We start from the raw sequence: 4,584 nt of genomic DNA, 5'->3' as shown, positions 1-4,584 counted from the left end.
AATATCAAGATTTTTTCCCCCAAAATCAAGATTTTTACCCCAAAAAATGAAGATTTTACCCCAAAAAATCAAGATTTTTACCCCAAAAAAACAAGATTTTTCAAGATTTTTACCCCAAAAATGATGATTTTTACCCCAAAAAACTAGATTTTTTACCCCAAAAAACAAGATTTTTTTCCCCAAAAAATCAAGATTTTTAAAGATTTTCCCCCCCAAAAAACAAGATTTTTCAAGATTTTTGCCCCAAAAAACAAGACTTTTACCCCGAAAAATCAAGATTTTACCCCAAAAATTCAAGATTTTTACCCCAAAAAAACAAGATTTTTTCCCCCAAAAAACAAGATTTTTTCCCCAAAAAATCAAGATTTTTCAAGATTTTCCCCCCCAAAAAACAAGATTTTTCAAGATTTTTACCCCAAAAAACAAGACTTTTACCCCAAAAATTCAAGATTTTTTCCCCAAAAAACCAAGACTTTAACCCCAAAAATCAAGATTTTTTACCCCAAAAACAAAGATTTTTTCCCCAAAAAACAAGATTTTTACCCCAAAAAATCAAGATTTTTGAAGATTTTCGAAATTGTTCAAGGTCAAATTAATCAAACTTCAAAATTTCCAGCATTTTGAAAATTTTTTCAAGGTCACGATTTTGAAAATCGAGATTTTTGAAGATTTTTCGAAATTTTCAAGGTCGTGATTTTCAACATCTAAATTTTCAAGATTTTTCGAAATTTTTTCAAGGTCAAAATTTTCAAGATCAAGATTTTTCGACATTTTTCGAATTTTTCGAATTTTTCGAATTTTTCCCAAACTCCGACCCCCTTTCAAACCTGCGGGATGTTTTGGGAAAGAGGGGTTTAGGGTGGGGTGAAAAAGAGCTAATTTTTTAATCTAGGGGATGAAAATAAGGGTTGTTTTTGTATTTAGGGGTTGAAATTAGGGGTAGTTTTTCTGGATAATGGATGAAGATGAGTTAAGGGTTGTTTTTTGGTGCAAGAGATTCCATCATTTTTGAATTTAGGGGATGAAATCGGGTTAAGGGTTGTTTTTTTTGGCCTCGAGGGGATGAAAATTTGTCGAGGGTAGTTTTCTTTTTCTTCGAAGATCATTTTTTGGGTCGGGGGGATGAAAATTTGAAAAAAAAAAAATTTTGGATTTAGGGGTTGAAAATTTTTGAGGGGTAGTTTTTCGTGTCCGACTATCACTCGATGACGTCGGAATTACGAAAATCGAAGCGGGGTTGATTTTGGTCGAAGAGGGACGTTTTTTTCCATCAGGGGGATGAAAAGCGGGTCGGGGGTGGTTTTTTTTATATCGAACGATCTAAGTTTGAGTTCGGGGGATGAAAATGGGTCGAAACTTGATTTTTTAATTCGGGGGTTGAAAATTTTTAGGGGTAGTTTTGGGGGTGAAAAAATTTTTGGGTCCTTCGGGAAGAAAGAAAATCGAGGTGGGGTGTTTTTTGGTCCAAAATTGAGGTTTTTTTCAATTTAAGGGATGAAAAATTAGTCGAGGGTATTTTTTGTGCCAAAATACATTGTTTTGATGGCTAAGGGACGTTTTGGCCGAGTTTTGTTGAAATTGGACAAAAAATGTAAAATTAGATTTTAAAACGAGCTCAGATCGAGAAATAAATGCAGGTCCGTTGTTGGGACGGACCTAGACTTTGTCGGCCAAGTCGTGGCGGCCAAAATTTGCAAAAAAGACCTTAAATCGTTCGATTTTCATAATTCGGTCTTGTTTAGGCTTAATCTATCGTTTCTGATTGTTTATAACTAATTTTAACGATTTTAAGTGAAAAATAGCGTTTTTTACGTTTTTCGAAGAAACGAGGACGAAAAGGCGCTCGGTTTTTTCGAGAGGGATGAAGAAACCTTAGCTCTTTCGTTCGGTACCGGAGTGGTCAATTAACATTAACTATTTCCAAAGATATGGGCAAATTAAAAAGTCGTTTTGAGGTTAAGTCTCGGGAGCTGTTTGTGGAGCGAAAGGGGGCTTCCTGGGGCGAACTTTATCCTGGGGATCTTTGATTGTGGACTCTAGAAACTGTTTCTGTCGAATTTGTCGATCGATAACAACAATCGACAAAGTTATCAACAAATTAAGTTGTATCGAGAACATGAAGTCTTTTGGGGGCTGTCGGGGGCGTCTCGGAGAGAGATAACGATGGGGCTCTTTCCTTGTCGACCCTCGAAGAGATTCACGTTTGGTTTATCCATTAACAACAACAAACAACGAAGATATTAACAAATTAAATTTTTTTCAAGGTCGAATGTTTCTGGGGGCTATCGGTGGTGTCTTTGGGGGTGGATAACGATAGAGCCTTTTCGTTATGGACAGTTCGTCGATTGTTTATCCATCTATAACAACAATCGACGAACGTTTCGACGAATCAAGTTGTCTCGAGAACTTTAAGTCTTTTGGGGGCCATCGGGGCTGTCTCGGAGGGAGATAACGATGGGGCTCCTTGCTAATTGACCATCGAAAGGATTTACATATTGTTTATTAACTAATAACAACATTCGACCGACATTTTTGCCAAGTCGAACGTCTTCGGGGACGAGTTCGGTCTTAAGGGGGCTATCGACCAAAGGAAACATGTGGCCGAGAAGTCTTTGCCTGTCTTTCGGGGGGCTGTCGTCCGTCGTGTATGTGTATGTGTATCGGACGAACGGCAGCACCTCGGTGACTGCGACGACCTTATGTCCCCTGTACTTAAGGAACCGACTCGTTTATGTTTGCCGGGGGGCCCCGGTTAGCGTGGGGGCTGCGAGCGATTGACATATGTCAAACTCGAGCCCTTACAGGCATCTCCTATGCCGGCCATGGATTGGAAATCGTTCACTGAGGAACTCCAGAGTACAGTTCAGTTCGTCGTTAAGTCGATAAGTCGAAAACCGCCCCTTGCCTCCCCCCCCTGTTTCTTATATTCATTCTCTTCCTCCGTCCGTCAGTCGGCCGGAACGACTTTCACCATCTCTCGCCGACTTTTGGTACTTCACTCTTGTGCCACTCGAGCTAACGCTTTGCTGCTGTTTTAGGTGTTTTCCGGAGTCTCGAGGACATGGGGGCCCCAGAAGTCGTCCCGGTGAGTTGCCGTGAACTTGTGGTCCTCGATGTGATAGTCGTCCCCTGTCGGGGTTGACGAAAATCCACCGCCTAATTAATTCGTCGGAGAGGCGGACTTTGCCAAATTCGAATTGGAATAACTCGAAAACGGCCGGAGGGATGGAGACGAAATCGACGCCGTTAGAATCCTCGAGGAAGGGAGAAAAGGACTATACTGGAAAACGACCTCCGACTTGAGTTTTTTTAGCCCCCTTGTGTCAGCTGATCGATGAGAAAAAATGGAAATTCTGACTTCGAGCCGAGCCTGGCGAGTCGGAGGGATGGTATGAATACACTCTTTTGCTTTCTCTCGCTCCTTGTGCTTTTGTAGCGGCCTGAAGAATCTGAACTGTTGGTCGAATTTTACACTCGATGGATTTCTTTCCGAGTCCGAGACTGAGGGTTAAGTCGAAACTCACTGCGTCACCTGGAGATCGAGGAGGGATCGGAGAAGTCTTCCCGGTATCCTTGCTAGTCGTTTAAGTTAACTTAAGGATAAATTTTTAGAAATGCATAAAATCCACCCAAGTTCCGTGGTAAACAGAAAACTGCATTACCGACCGAGTCTGTCACTTGTCACTTCGATTCCGGGGTGAAAACGCTTTTTCGATTTTCCGGCTTTCCTTGGAGTTTTCGAATGCTCAACTTACCTTCGGAGCCCCCTCGTGAACTCTGCGGGTGAGTACCTTTGATCGTACGAACCGTAATTGCATGGTCTTGTCTGTTAACAGGGAACGGAATTTATTCGTCGGAGAGGCGTACTTTTCGAAATTGGAATTGGAATAACTCGAAAACGGCTGGACCGATGGGGATGAAATAGACGGCGTTAGAATCGTCGAGGAAGGGAGCATAAGCCAATACCGGAGAGGAACCCCTGGGGTGACTTTTTTTCCACCCCTTGTGACAGCTGATCGATCTGAAAAAATTCCTTGGGGCTATTCAGACCACACTGAAGACGAAGGACCTTCCTCGGGGCACCCCTCTGACCCTCCTTGGAGCCCTTTTGCCTGTTAGAATTAAGAGAATCTTGTAATTGACTGAGTTGTGATCATGGCATGTTGTTACGATTGAATTTTTATCTTGACTTGTAATACCACTCTCAAATTTAATGCATGTTCAAACCTGTAACCTGAACGGCTTGAATAAAATGTCTGGGACTAGTAAACTGCTGATTTTTAATAATAGTGGACTGTTTGACACTAAGGAAAATAATCTCGAGACTTAGAAAATTTTTCTAGAATTGCATTATTTCTCTGAGTGTTGAAAAATTATTTTGAAACTCGGGAAATTTTCTAGAGACTCGGGAGGTCACTTAGACACTTGGGAAAATTTACTGGATCCAAAAAAAATTATTTTGTCACTAAGGAAAATTAATCGAGGACTTGGAAAATTTTTTCGAAATTCATTAAATTACGTAGATCCTTGAAAAATAATTTTGATCCTTGGAAAATTATTTTGCAACTCAGGAAAATTATTTTC

The 4,584-nt window shown here is 40.7% G+C and overlaps 1 long non-coding RNA gene across 3 annotated transcripts; it reads left to right on the top strand.

The window, feature by feature from the left end:
* The first annotated feature begins 2,631 nt into the window (after positions 1–2,631).
* On the top strand, positions 2,632–4,270 carry LOC135128770 (uncharacterized). 3 transcript variants are annotated; one of them, XR_010280462.1, is made up of 3 exons: positions 2,842–3,389; positions 3,437–3,783; positions 3,837–4,270. It is a non-coding gene; the product is annotated as an uncharacterized LOC135128770 (long non-coding RNA). The 3 variants fall into 3 exon arrangements; XR_010280463.1 differs by having other exon boundaries at positions 2,848–3,558; positions 3,613–3,783; XR_010280461.1 differs by having other exon boundaries at positions 2,632–3,783.
* The last annotated feature ends 314 nt before the right edge of the window (positions 4,271–4,584 follow it).

Source organism: Zophobas morio, unplaced genomic scaffold, assembly GCF_036711695.1.
Source record: "Zophobas morio isolate AGI-343-1 ecotype UQ-CSIRO unplaced genomic scaffold, CSIRO_AGI_Zmor_V1 ptg000014l, whole genome shotgun sequence".
NCBI classification, from domain to species: domain Eukaryota; kingdom Metazoa; phylum Arthropoda; class Insecta; order Coleoptera; family Tenebrionidae; genus Zophobas; species Zophobas morio.
Note: the sequence above shows the minus strand (reverse complement) of the source record. Positions and strands in the feature narration are given on the sequence as shown.